We start from the raw sequence: 15,508 nt of genomic DNA on the forward strand, positions 1-15,508 counted from the left end.
ATTCATTTCAGAATAATTCATTAGGTTAAACACTTGGCTTGTGTGATTTTTCTGGATCTGTGTGTAGTAATTCAACAAAATTATTAGAAGTGTTTGGTGGGCTGAGGATTTAGCTCAGTGGCATAAACTGCCTTGCAAGTGCCTGTTACTGAATTCAATCCCTGGTGCCAATAAAAAAAAGGGCTTGGAAGAAGAAACACTGCTGTAGGAGGTGAAAGGAAGGAGGAAGCACTTCCAGCTGTGGCTGCTTAGGAAGGTCACTTGCAGGAGAGGACTGTGGATGTGCGCTCAGATTTGTAGAATTACTAAGAGAGGAGATGCTAAAAGGGCTTTCTTGGTAGAGGGAGAGGAATAAGTAAAATTCCATAAGGAAACCCCACAGTGTGTTTAGAAAATGACAGTAGTTCAAATGCAGTTAATTGCAATTGCTTTTGATGGAGGAGCTGAGAGAAGATAGATTGGGATTGTGGAAACATCAGCAACAATTTGGGTGAAGCAGTGCCTGTTCTTGGTTCAAGTAGTCATCTTGAAAATGCTGTTTGGAATTCTGTGTTAGGGGCTCTGCAATTGCCTTAGTGTCTGGCTGGATATGAATTTTCCTCCTGATGGGATAGATTTGTCATATATTTCAGTCCATCATGGATGCCCAAACAAGCATCTTCAAGACTGAAAAGGAAGATATTGAAATCCTTCATCAGTTGTTTTGAGAGGGCAGTAGAGAATAAGAAACTTTCAAAGGCATGGTAAGTGGTACATGCACCTCCATCTGTGGAATTTTATCTTAAGCTTTACAATGTTTACTTGTTCCATTGTAAATCTGAAAGCGGGCTAACTTGGAAATGGAGAAGGTCAATGAATATTAAAATTGGAAACATCTGGGAAAATAGAAAAATAGAGAGGTTTTGGTTAAAAGTTGGGTGGTGTAAGTTGGAGTTAAAGAAATGTGGTATCTTTTTTTTTTTTCATTTTTTTTTATTGGTACCGGGGATTGAACTCACGACCACCTGCTTGCAAGGCAGGTGCTTATGCTGCTGAGCTAAATCCCAAGCCCCTGTATCTTTTTTTTTTTTTTTTAAAGCCAACTGAGACAGTGTAGTGAAATTGTGAAACTGGCACAGAACTTCACAGCAGGTTACCGGGATAACAGTAAAAGGTATCACAGTATATTGTGTTATCTTTACAATAGTTGTTCTTTCAATCATGTATATCAAAATAAAATGAAATACAGAACATTATAGAATTTATAAAATAGAATATTGAATAGAGCAGTAGCATTAATCAGAATAAAGCAAAACAATAACAAAAATATTTGCCTTCAAAGAGATGGTAGAAAGAAATCCCCCTTATTTGCTATGGTCAACCTCCCAAGAGATGCTCAGATTTCTGGTTCCCATTTACTAACAGGAGGACAGTGGAAGGGAAGGAGGATGTTTGACTCTAGGCCGTGCACCAGTAGGTTCACTATTGCTTAGCAGGAAGGCAAGCTGGTTGCTTGGTTTTCCAGCATCCTAAGTTCAAGCATGTTCTGGATCTCAGGAAATACTGGTGATTCTTACCCTGGAAGAGCTGCAGTCTGCCACACTACAGCCACTTACAGGAAGGGGAGCTCCTTGCTTGGTTTCGCAGGGTCCTAAGTTCCAACATGGCGTGGATCTCAGGAGACATTGGTGGTTCTCCCCCTGGAAAGGCCACAGTCTGCCACACTGCAGTTGCTTACCAGGGAGGCAAGCTCAAAACATGGTATCTTGGTTCACAATCACTTTTTGTTTGTGAACAATTTGTCATAAAACAAAAGCATTTGGCAGAATTTTCTTTTTGTTCCTGAACTCTGCATTGCATGATGAACATGATCATGGCCTCTTTCCTGTATGAACAGGGATGTGGGCATCTTTTCAGAGTCATAAAGGAATTAAGTTCTGCGGCACCACTGAATTGAGATAATTAGTAAGGGTTGAGTGCTTGAGCAAGAATGTGTGTATCACCTGTATGAAGGTGCTCTTGGGGAAGACAGATTTCAAGTTTTGAATGATGATCATTTGAATCTTGGTTATCTGATGCTGGAATGACACTAGTCATCCAATGGCTTGGGCCAGACGCTCACCTTACTGAACCTCAGTTCTGTTAAAGGAATACATTGGTGGGTTTAAAGGAGACATTGAATATATTTTTAAAAATCTGGCCCTATGTATGGAACCTTGTAGTTCCCAGTAATAATGGAAACCTTTCACCTTCCCTCTACTTTCCCTTTCCTGTCTCCATAGTAAACAGCAAAACAGGTGTGCTTCCACACCAAATTTCGGTTAGTAAATTGTAGTAAATTTCACTTCACAGAATCAGAAGTGGCTTGATGTATCTGAGTAAAGACCAAATTATATCTGGAGTTTATAAAATATCTTTTACTTGTCATTTTCAAACAGATTTTTTTCTGCATGTGTCTCCTAGATGGTTTGAAAGCTGTAAAGAGGAGTAAAACAGTGAAAATTTTGCAAGGTGGCATTGTGCCACAGAGTTCTTTATTATTAAAATTACCAAAATTTGTTCTGAGAATTACTAAATGGACCTTCCTTAAAGAACAAATAGTACAACTTTGTTTTAAATGTACCTAGTTTCCTAACTATTATTAACAGAATGAATTCAGAGTTCTTAGTAAGACAATAATGTTCTCCATCCTTGAGCCTAGGATTTGTTTCATCCTTACTATGTTTTTTGACTTTATTGTTTCAAGGCTTCTTGATGTTCTCTGTCAAGCCTCAGATTGCTTCTCTGTTAAGCAGTAAGATTAATTATTTAATGTGGTCTCTATGACACAAAACTCCTGCTCTTTTTTTTTTGCAAAATAGAGCTCTCTCTCTCTTTTTTTTTTTTTTGAGTTTTTTTTTTTTATTTAAGAGGAAAAAAAGAAAAACACAAAACAAAACAAAGCAGTGTAAGGTTACACATAATACAGAACTACAAAAAAAAAACATAACAGTAAGAAATCACCTGTTAATAGATTACATATTATCATCTTGGAAATAGTTGCTCAAATCACAGTATCAAAGAATACAAAGTAGACATTCAAACAGAGAGACTGCAAACAGCTGTGTTCAATGATCCATGTCTATCCTTGGTTTTGACTTACAGCTTTGTTTTGCCATATTTGACTTTATTCTCTCCCCCCCCCAAAAAAAGTAATAAGAACTAAGGAGTAATAAAATCCAAAATGTGTAAATTTTGTTGTAAAAAAGAGAGGGAGGAAAAAAAAAAGAGCTCTCTCTCTTTTGCTCTCTGTTTTGTACCTTTTCTGATATGATCTTTGTACATTGTTGTCTCTGTAATTTGCTCACAATATCCCTTCAACTTAAAACACTTTTTTTCCTTACTTTTGCTCAGAATATTACTTCAGCTTAAAGTATCTTTTAAAATTTATTTTTCAAGGCCTGGCTCCAGTGTACCTTAATGATGCCTTCTTTGATGCTTTTCCTGTACCCCCCATGCAGTATAAACTTTTATTATAGCACAGTATCTAAGTTAGTTACATTAAAGCTAATTATTATTAACAGAATTACTAAGTCATTCTGCTCAGTGTGCATTTATTCCCATCCCTTTGATGGTGAGTACAGCCTCCATTTTTAACCACGCGTAAGTAGCATGGTTAGCCTTTTGTAGCTGGAAATGCTGTAGCACCAAACTTTGACCTTTGGTACACGAGTGAGAGTGTCAACAGTGTTAAGTGCCATTCATTGGGTGTGTAGTTGCTCCTTGTGGTGCCTGCCTACTGTCTGGTCTGGAACCTAGGCAGCTGTGTTGGGTCATGAATTATGGCTGCAGCCTGTGAAAAGGGAAGAATAAGATGGAAGCTCAGGCCATTATAGCTTTAGCAGTAATCTACCAGGTCTGGTGTGCCATATTTCTTTGGGTTTTTATTATTATGTGTGGAAGAACCTGCTTGTAAGCCGTTGTTAGGGTTTCTGCAGTTTTAGCAGAATAATTCTACGTGATATAATGGTGCGACAGCCCAGGGTTCAGTCTCTAGTGCTGAAAATGAGGGTTGTTTCTGGTTAGTGCTGGGACTCCTGTTTAGTGCAGGAAGGCTTGGTTTGGTTTACTTTCTTTCTTTCTGGAGGAGGTCACTGGTTGTACTGGAGACGATGACACAATCAATGTTCCTTTAGTCACTGATGTGCTGTAGGTCTTCATTTTGATGATACAGTCATGTTTATTTTTAGTAGTGATAGTTTTTAGTTTTGAAAAGCAAAGGGAAAAATTACTGTTCCTGTTTCTGTTACAGTTTGAGACAATGAGGCAATGTTCTTGTAGTTTCAGAGCCTGGTCTTTTAAATATTTAATAGAGGCCGAGAAACATCTGTCTTGATTTTTTTTTTTTTTTTTTTTTTTGAGACAGTCTCACTCTGTAGTTCAAGCTGGCCTTGAATCTGCTTGGGCTGGTCTCTACCTTGCTGTGATCCTCCTTCCTCCTGAGTGCTGAGATTATAGGCATGCACCACCATGCCTGGCCTTGATTCTTTAATTTGTTTAATTATGGATTTTTTGTCATTAATAAAAACTATTTCCTTCATAGTATATGGATGCTATAATCCTTTAAGAAACATTTTTTATTAAATATGAAGAAGACTAAAATATTTTGATATGCTCTCAATAAACTCCATTGGCTCTTATTAATACAAATAATTCTTAAACATTTATAATAATGATAAAGATTATTAACCCAAACATCTATCTATAGGAGAAAAAAACTTGGAGAAAATTGCTCTTTTATTAAGCTCAGCAATTGATTTCTTTAGAAAATCTTTGTCTCCTAGAAAATTGTACATACTTGGATGTATGCAATGAATGATTCAGCTTCGCGTTTCAGAGAATGATCAGAATGGGTGGAAACTAATTAAGAAAGAATCAGGCTTTAATGATCTTAAACACCTGTGCATATACAACAGTATGGAAAAGAGTGAAAATAAAAGCTCTGTGCCTAATTAAAACTCATATATCTAATTTTACTTTAAACAGAACATAAAGTATGCATTTCTTGTCTGTTTTCTTAAAGTGAAATGTGTTTCAAATAAGTAAATACTAGTATAATTTTGTGCTGTCCATAAGTCTCAAATTTTTTAGCAAAGTACATTTCTATGGTTTAGGTTTTTTCTTTGCAGTACTGAAGAATGAATTTAGGTCCTTCACACTAAGCTACATCCCCGATGTTTTTTAATTTTTATTTTGAGACAGAATCTTGAGAAGTTACTGAGTTGTTCAGAGTGGATTTGAACTTTCAGTTCTCTGCCAGAGTGCTGTGATTAGGGGCTACCACATTCAGCTAAAAGCGATCCCTTAGAGATGACTTCTCCTGCACTTGTGTATGAGCACGTTGGCAAAGATGGGCACTGTGGTGCAGTGCTTGGCAGTGGATCTGCTGATTGGAGACATGGCCCTTGCGGGCTGGAGCACCTCAGAGAGGCCTGGCCCTGTGAGATGTGAAACCCATATTAATCGGTCTCTTGCCTCCCCTCCTCTCTGAAGCCGTTTTCTCAGTGTGAGCCTGTTTTCTTCTCTTCAGGAACCTGACACAGCCACCCAGCCCTTCTCTTCACTGTGAGGAACGCCTCACCAAGCAGTATCCCTCCTTTCTCCTCAGCCATAAGGACTGGGTCTAGCACCCTAACCTCATGCTCACTGTGATTTTATTGTGAGTCAGGTCTCAAGAGGCTTTCACTTGAATTCCTAAGGAAACTTCAGGGGGCCACTGCAGTGGGTTTGAGAATTGCTAATCAGGAGTACTTACAAGTTTTTTATTAGTACCTGTTTGCACTATCTAATGTTTACATTCCTTGGGAGGATTCTTAATCAGCCTGCTTATCTCAGAACAACCTGGCTGTCTTCTGCTTTATTTCCTTTGGCTTCCTTAGAAGGTTTTGTTTGAAGAATATTGTTAGTCCCTGCAGAGAAAGGTAGTGAGCTCTAAGTATGACTTCGATTTCCTGTATAAAAACTTCCTGATGTACCAATAAGTGGAAGAATTGTGCAATGAGCATCCAAGTGCCCTGTAACAGAATTCAAAAGTTGCTAACATTTTATCTGTTTGCAGAATCATTTCAGAGATGAACGAATTGCAGTTTGGCACACATCTAATAATGAGGACATTCTGTCACTTAAGCAAAATACTATGATTAAACCTACAAAATTCACAGCAGTTTGCATGCATTTTCTAACACATACTTTGAATAGAAATTTTGCATTGTGTCTGAATTTTGAGAGTTTGTCTGTGTGCTTTAATTCATATCTTCACCCTTTCTATTTCCCATAAACTGTAGCATAGCTTTAAAGGCTCAGTTAAATTCACATAATCATTTTTTGGCAAAGTGGCTTTCACAAGTTGCTGTACCAGAGCCGTGGATATACAGCAGCACTGTTACTGATGCTCTTGTCTGATGGGCAGGTGTCTGAATTCTTTACCCACCCAGCAATGAACTATAAGAAAAATTCATGAAGATGGAAAAATGAATTGACTTACAGTTTGGCCAAATTGGGAGGGAGGCCAGCCCTCCTCTCCTTCCCTTCAAGTGGAAGGAAGCACTCCAGTTTATAGAAGGGGAAAATAATGACAAACATGATGCATTATATAGATTTCCCCGTGGTTTGACCCAGAGGGTGAGAAGCGTTGAATCCTCCTACGCAGGGCTGACTGTGGCAATTTACATTGTCCATGTAAGGAAGCTTGGAGAAACAATTTCTCTTTTTAAAAAAAATCCTAGCTTTTAAAGATCCATTTTCACCTCTCCTTTACAATGATAGTTCTGAGCTCGCAGTTGAGTGATCACAAGATCTTGCTATTGTGGCAGGTTTTCCCCTCACAGTTAACAGTCAGTCTCTGGTAGAATGGGCATCCCTGTTCCAGCAGAGTGCATCTGATGAGCGTCCTGTCCTTGGGCTGATCTACTTCAAAAGGGTTACTTTATATTTTAAAATGAATTGCTTCTATATTTATTATACCTTCTTCCATGAAAACAGATCTCACTCATCCAGTGGCAGAAATTATAGTTAGTTTTTAAAATGCAGGGCAAATGCTTCAATCTTTTCTCTGATCACCCAGTTTTCAGAGTTAAAGGGTCAGAGTAATTGCCACTTTCAGTGGTAGCAAGTGCCCTTTCCTCTTCTCCCTTCTGTCTCCCTTCCCTCTCACTTACCATCTCTTCCCCTTTTTTCTTTCCTTCCTTTTCCCCTCTTTCCTCTCATATTTCATTACAAATATGATAATGTTGGTGGGTTATTTCCAATGTGTTACAATGGATTCAGTTACTAGTTGACATCCAACCTGTCCCAGCTGTGGCCTGCAGAAGCATCACCACACAGGCTCCTCCTTCCTCTTGCTCTGTTCCTCCTCTCCTTTGAGCTCTGTCTCCAGTAAGCCTGCCTTCTCACTTTCCTTTCCCTGGTCTACAATCAGCCCTTTCTCTGGAAGAACGGATCCATCCTGATACACACACCCACATGTGGATGGTGCCCTGTAGGGTAGATTCTTTGCGTCTGGAGCAGATCAGACTTCACAGTGTATGGCATGGCTCATGAGTCACGGAGCACCCTGTGCATGGTGGTTACTGCTCTGTAGTTGCTATGTTGAAATTTTTAATCATTTGCGCTTTGGAAGTGAAATCTGTTAGCACACTGAGAGGATGCTAGGGTTTGGAGGGTTGGCTCCTACTCAGTCTCACTCCTGCTGCCCCACTGGAGTCAGATCTCAACCTCTCACTTCCTGATCCCTGTAGTGGTGGCAGCAGAGCCTCCTGCAGCTCCCTGGGAGAGGCACTGTGGCCCTGTGTCTTATGAAGGCCTGATATGGGCACGTGGACTGTCCTGTGTGCACAGCTTGCAGGACCTTGGGGCCAGGCATGGTGGCCACTCTCCCTGTTTCCTGATGGTGGTACTGTGATGGGGTGCATCTCCTTGGGACAGTCTTCACATTCAGGTATGACCAGTTACAAAGGATGTTCTGGTTGGAGCTCAAAAGGTTTGGGGGTTTGCTGCTCTGGGCTTAGAGTAGGAGTCCATGAGAAGTGGACTGACTTCCTTAGGCTGGCTGAGTGCAGTGTCTGGTCAGGGGCTCAGCCTGGGATTCAAAAACAGCACAGCAATGCTGTGTGTTTAAGGTGGGACCGTGGCCACCTGGTATCTCCATATGTCCTGTGGTAGGAATGTTTTCTAGACAGGCTGTTTGCCTTGGGTCTCCGCTACCTCTTTCCATCTTCCTGATTCTGGTTTGCATTTTTCTTTTCTATCTTTCTAGAAGCACACTTTGAGTATGAGACACAGAAGAAATTGTGTAACTCTGGAGAGTCGGCATTCAATTAGATGATCTGACATTTTCACTTAAGTCTAGCATTGCACAATATGAAGATGAACTGTATATTTTGTGCCAATAATTTAAAATTCTAATTTTTCTTAAAATAACAATAAGTAGCAAATAAAACTTACATGGTATGTCAAAAGAAACAGTGAAGAAAGGGAGTAGATTTATATGCTTCTTAAAAGTACTTCCTCCCTTGCTTTTGAACAAGGAGATTGCATATTTCCATTTTGCACAGAAACCTTCCAGTTGAACAGCTTTTTTGTGTGTTTTTTGGCTGTTTAAGGATAGTCTTGTTGGGAGGTCTGTCAGGTTCTTTGCCCACTGTAGGTGTATAAGTTTTTCCTGATTATTTTGAAACAATGGTCTGTGTATTCTGCCTTCCTCGGTTCTAAATGTTGCAAACAATTTTTCTTCCTCTGTGTTTTGGCTCTTTTGGACCTCCATACTATCTTTCAAGGCATAGAACTTTGTATGTAGTTATGCATTCTGAGTTATGTTCTCTTGTAAAGATGATTTCATGTTATTTTCTGGAAATGTTATTGCCTTACCTTTAACATTTAGATTCAAATGTGAGGAATGAATTTTGAGTGTAATGTGAAATAAAGAGTCAGGATTCTTTTTCCTCTCCACCAGAAAAAAGATTGAATACAGAATACTTTTATTTTCCCCACCTCTCTGCACTGTATGTTTGTCACAAATTGAGGATTCCTCTATATGTAGTTCACTTTCAGGCTCTGTTTTGTACAACTTGTTAGTTTTTGCTCCAGGAAAATATGGTCATTATTAATACTGTGAGTCTTCCATCTCTGCCCTTCCAGTTTATTATCCAATGTTAAATCTTGTTTTTAAAATTTCTTTTAATTTTATGGAAAAAGGTAGAATTTCATAACAAAATAATAGAAAAATAACAATAGTTAATACATTGCATATTGTCATCTTTAAAAGAGTTTGTCAGAGTATAAGATAAGGAAATTAAAAATTCTCCAATTGATATTAGCAGATGCCTTCCTTTTTAATGTACTAGGAGACACCAACAGTATATCTAACTTACATTTTCTTCTGTTTTCTTCCCTTCCTTTCCACTCTACCCCATCCTAGTTCCTTTTTCCCGTTAAATAATTTTTCCCCATTTTACAATATAGGTTGTACATTCCAGACCTTATTTACCCTTTGTATTTCTCACACCAGAGAGACCATATGATGTATACAAATGTGAGTCTGATTTATTTCATTTATGAGTATAATCTTAAGTTGCAACCACTTACCTATAAAAATCTCAAGTTCATTATTCTTTATGGTTCGATAGTACTCCATTATATACAAAGATGACCTCTCTTTCATCCATTCCTTGGTTGATGAACATTTGGGTTGTTTCCAAGATTTAGCTATTACAAATTGTGTTGCTATACACATGGGTGCACATGTGGTATGATGTTTTTAATTCTTCTGGGAAGATACACAGAAGTAGAATAGCTGATAGAATGGAATCTTTAATCCTAGTATTTTGAGAAATCTCCACGCTGATTTCCACAATGCACGAATCTGCATTCTTACCCACAGTGGAGAAGGGTTCATTTTTCCCCACAGTGCCTCCATTATTGGTTGATTTCCTGACAGTCATTCTTTCTGGGTGAAATGGAATCTCAGTGTTGTTTTAACTTGCATCACTCAAATAACCAGTAAATTTGAACATTTTTTCAGATATTTATTTTCTATTCATAGTTCTTCATCTGAGACGTGTGTATTCATCTCAGATCCCCATTTTTGGATTGAGTCTTTGAGTTTGGGGAGTTCGATTTTTTTCAGTTCTTTATATGTTCCGGCTAGAAGTCCTTTGTCTGAGGGACAATAGGCTGAAATTTTTTCCCACTCTGTAGGTTGTGTTTTCACTCTGTTGGTGACTTTTTTTGATGTGCAACAGCTTTTTAATAAAATTATGTCTCAGTTGTTAATTCTTTGAAGTATTTCCTGTGCACTTTGGATTTAGTTCATAATCTCTGCCTATCCATGTCTTCGAGAAGTCTTTCAAGATTTCTCTTCTAGAAGATTGTGTTTTAATATTAAAGCTTTGATCCATTTTGACTTTAGTTTAGTACATGGTGATAGACATGGGTCAAGTTTTAGTCTTCAACATGTAGATAGCTAGTTTTTACAGTACCAGGTATTAAAGGGCTATATCTTTCTTCCAGTGAACATGTTTGGCCCTTTGTCAAAATAAGGTGACCGAGTGTCTTTGTAGTTATGTCTGCATCTTCTAAACTGTTCCAGTGATCCTCAGGTCTGTTTCTGTTGTTATTGTTGTTGTTTTGTTTTGCCATCAGCATGTTTATTATATCACAGTAGTTCTGTAGCACAATTTGTGTCAAGGATTTTTGTTTTGTTCAGCATTACGGACTAAACTCATGATCTCATGCTTGCCAGGTAAAGTGTTTGTGCCACTGAGCTAAACCACCAGCCTTAAGTCAGGGGTTGTGAAGCCTTCTGCTTTGCCTTTGTTGCCTAGGATTGCCTTTGCTCTTCCAGGTCTCCTCTGTTTCCAAATGAATTTTGGAATGTTTTCTCTAGGTCTGTGAGATATTCTAATGATATTTTGATTGGAACTACATTAAATCTGTGTAACAATTTTGGGAGAATGGCCATTTTCACCATGTTGGTTTTTCCCATCCAGGAACAAAGGATAGCTTTCCATTTTATGATATCCTATTCAATCAGACTTGTTCAGAGTACTATATTTTCAAAATAGAGATATTTTATTTCCTTTGTTAGATTGATTTCTAAGTATTTCAATTTTAGGATGCTATTGTAAAGGGTGTGGTTTCCCTAATTTCTCTTTCAGTGAGTTTGTAGTTTGTATACAAGAATGCTATTGATTTTTGAGTGTTGACTTTGCATCCAACTATGCTATGAAATTTGGTAATTAAATCTAGAAGTCTTTTGGTGCAGTTTTTGGGATCTTCTATGTAGAATATCATGTTATCAGCAAATAATGATAATTTAGCTTCTTCTTTTCCTATCCTTATTTCTTTTATTTCTCTCTCTTGTCTAATTGCTCTCACTAATGTTTCCAGAACTATACTGAATTGAAATGGTGATAGTGGCAACCTTTTCCTGTTCCTGATTTTAGAGTGAAAGCTTTCAGTTTTTTTCCATTTAGTTTGATGTTTGCTGTTGGTTTGTCATAAATGGCTTTGTCAGACTGAGGTAGACACCATCTGTTCTGATTTTCTGTAGGTCTTTTTTTTTTTATGAATGAGTGTTGGAATTTATCAAAATATTTTTCTGCATCTCTTGAGATGATCATGTAATTCTTATCTTTGGCTCTGTTGATATTGTGTATTACATTTATTGATTTGCATGTACTGAATCCTTGCATTCTTGGGATGAATCCAATGAAAAAATGGTGTATAATCTTAATGATTTCCTACATTCTGTTTACTAGTATTTTATTGAGGATTTTTGCATCAATGTTCATAGGAGATTGGCCTTAGTTCTCTCTTTTGGACGAGTTCTTTCTCTGGTTTTGGTATCATGATAATTTTTGCTTCCAGGAATGAGTTAGGGAGTATTGATTCCCTTTCAATTTAATTAAATAGTTTAAGGAGTATTGGCATTAATTGTCTCTGAATGTCTTGTAGAAATCAACTGTAAATTGATCAGGGTCTGGACTTTTGTTTTTTGTAAGTTTTTAATTACATTTTCAGCTTCTGATAACTAATATTGGGTTATTCATAATTTTTATGTCTTCTTGATTCAGCTATATTAATTCATACATATCTAGGAATCTCCATTTCTTCTGTGTTTTCCATTTTATGCAAGTAAAGATTTTCAGAGAGGTATTGATAAACTTCTGAATTTCTAAAAGATCTGTAGTGATTTTTGACTTTTCATTCCTTATTACATGAAATTAAACTTTTTCTTTCCTTTTTGATAAGGTTGGCTAGGAGTTTATCTATTTGATTTATTCTTTCAAAGAATCAACTCTTCAATGCAGTAAAACTTTGTATTGTTTTGTTAGTCTCCATTGAATTAATTTCTGTTCTGATGCTTATAATTTCTTCCCTTACATGGGCTTTGGGTTTTACTTGTTTGCTTTTTCTAAAAGCTTGAGGTGAACACTAAAATTTTTTAATGCTTATATGTTTCCCTGATGTAAGAATTCACCAGTCTCTCAAGGCTGCTTTCACTGCACCCCACAGGTTGTAGCATGTTGTATCTCATTTTTGTTTAATTGTTGACATATTTTAATTTCTTTAATTTCATCTGTGATCCACTGGCTGTTCAGCAGGGTGTTATTAAATTTCCATGTGTTCATGGAGTTTTTGTGGTTTATTTTGCCATTAATTTCCAGTTTCATTACACTATTATCAGATAATATTCATGGGATAATTTCAATTCCTTTTCATTTACTTAGGCATGTTCTATGGGCTAGTATATGGTCTGTTTTAGAGAATATGCTATATAAAGCTGAGAAGGATGCATTTTGATGCTTTTGGGTGGAACATTCTATGAACATCTACTAAGTTCTTGTGTTCTCAAGCTTGGTTCAGTTCCCATATTTCTTTGCTAATTTTTGTCTAGTTGATCTGTTGCTTTGCAATAATGGTTATTAAAGTGACCCAATACAATTAGGTATTTGATTATTTGATTTTTCAAGTCTATATTTGTGTTATATTTTTGGGTGCTCCCATATCTGGTACATGTATATTTAAGATTGCTATCTCTTCCTCTTGAATTTTTCCCCAAGCAAGTATGTAGTGACTTTCTGTATCTCTTTTGATCATTCTTGGTTTGAAGTTCACATTTTCTGCAGAGTAGCTACGTCTTACTTTTCCTGGGTTCTTGTTGCATGGAGTATTGTTTTTCATTCTTTGACTTCAGTATATGAATTTCTTTTTGAGTTAAATGGGTTTCTTATATACAGCATGGTGTTAGACCTTGTTTCTTGATCCATTATATCAGGCTTTTGTTTTTGTTTTTGACTGATGAATTGAGGCCATTTATGTCAGTGGTTATAACTGATATAGACTGGCTTATTTTTTCATGTTATTACCTGTTTTTGGTTCCCAGATTTTCCCCTCTGTTTAATTGCTTGCCCTATTTGGCTTTTCATTCTTGGAATTGTGGTCATTTTTGTTTGTGTCCTGAATATCTTTAGTACTCTTTGGTGGACATGAACTTCTCCAGTTGTTCTTTGACATGGAAGTACCTGTTTTCCTTACTAAGTTTGAAAGATAGTTTTGCAGGGTACAACAGTCTGGGTTGGAAGTGGTTTTCTTTCATGACTTGAAATACTTCATGCTAATCTCTTCTTGACTTGAGGGTTTGTATTGAGAAGTATGTCATGATTCTGATGGCTTTCCTTTATAGGTGATCTGTTTCTTTTCTTTAACAGCTTTTAATATTCTGTTCTTGTGCTGAATTTCTAGTATCTTGATTATTATATGTGTTTGTAGATTTATTTTGGTCATGGTTAGTTAGAGTTCTACATGCCTCATTTATCTGTATGTCAGATTCTATTATTCTGCCGATAGTGTTTTTATGTCATTTGTGTTGACTTGATTTTTTCATTGACATCTCCCAGCTTATATTATTTTACTTTGCATCATCTTACAGCTGTAGAATAATTATTTTCTGATCTCTGTTATTTTAAAGAGATCTTTGGGCTGGGGATTTAACTTAGTGGCATAAGTGCCTTTCTGGCAAGTACTAGGTCGTGAGTTAGTTCCCTAGTACCAAAGAGAGAGAGAGAGAGAGAGAGAGAGAGAGAGAGAGAGAGAGAGAGAGAGAAAGAGACAGAGACAGAGACAGAGACAGAGACAGAGAGAGAGAGAGAGATTTGCTTTTGTGACTGATAGAATTGTGGGGGGGCCAGTGGCTGAAAAGATAAGAAATATGAAATATAAATGACCTTTATTTTGAGAATGTGGGGAGAGACCCCCAAACCCCAGGGGCATGGCATCTCCCCCTGGGGTCGGCGATCTCCCTGTGGAACACATGGAATGGAGGCATACATGTAGCTTAGGTTGGGGGTGGTACCTAAGGGACATTAGGGATGCACAGGTAGCCCATTGGTATTCTTTTGGCACCAGAGGTAAATTCCTAGGGGTGGGGAAGATGGAGCTCCTGGGGTGGGGAAGATGGAGCTCCTTGGTTCCGCCTGAGGCTTTACTGGCTACAGTGTCCTGTCTGGGCCAAAACTCTTTCGGTGATCACTAGCAGCAATTCTGCCTTCTAGGTCTGAAAGTCTGTTTTCAGTTTTAATCAAGCAGTTTTGCCAGTTTTCAATGGAATTTTTAATTTCCTGGATATCTGTTTGAATTTGTTTCATACATTTTCCTGTCTGGTTCATTCAAGGTTTAGATAATTTTTCTATGCTCCTCTAATTTTATTTTATCTATGCCTACTCTAGATTTGCTGAGCAATTCTCTCATTTTGGTTGTCATTATTTTTTTTTTACCTGAGAGATTATTTCTGGTATGATTTTCTCTAAGGCTTCATGGTTTGTTCCTTCACTTCAGTTACTGTCATTTTAGAAATTTTAGGTGAGTGTCTTCAGTTTTCCTCTATCTCGATGTCTCCCAGACTTGATGGGAGGGCTGGAGGGCTGGAGGGCTGAGATTGCATTTTGCTTCTGTGTCTTGTTTTTTTTTTATTTAAAAAAAAATTTTTGTTCTCTTTTCCATGTTGATCCTGGAAGGTTTTTTAGTAGGTAGCTGTATTACTAGTAACAAGGCCTTTCTAGGAAAAGTCTGTTCTTTAGGCGTGTCTTCCATGTGTAGGAAGTTCTTGGTTTTTTCTACCTCCAGATTCTATCTTTCCAATTAATTACAAGTGGGATGTTGGTATCTGTTTGGCTTAGTTCCCAGTCTTTTGGTGTTGGGGTGTGATGAGGTTATTACTCCAGAGCTTCCCAGTATTGTTACGGAAAGGAGAATGACTGATTACAACAGATATGACATACTAGCTAAAATAGTATAATTGGGAATAATAATAGCATCAAGCACAGTTTAGAAACTGACAGACTGTGGTAACTATTAATTTTGTACCTTGAAACATGGGAACAAAGTCTACAGTTATATAACAGAATTGATTTTAAATAAGGAGTTTGTATGCAAAGTGTTTCCCCATGGTACAGAGTGTTTAACCTGTGGTGGGATAGTTTAAGAAAAACCG

At 37.5% G+C, this 15,508-nt stretch overlaps 1 protein-coding gene across 2 annotated transcripts in view; it reads left to right on the forward strand.

Moving 5' to 3' along the window:
• Rad51ap2 (RAD51 associated protein 2) overlaps positions 1–15,508 on the forward strand; it is a 405,597-nt gene that overhangs the window by 68,932 nt on the left and 321,157 nt on the right. The window lies entirely within an intron of this gene.

Source organism: Cavia porcellus, unplaced genomic scaffold (assembly GCF_034190915.1).
Source record: "Cavia porcellus strain 051 isolate PalLab524CR breed Dunkin Hartley unplaced genomic scaffold, mCavPor4.1 scaffold_1, whole genome shotgun sequence".
Lineage (NCBI taxonomy): Eukaryota > Metazoa > Chordata > Mammalia > Rodentia > Caviidae > Cavia > Cavia porcellus.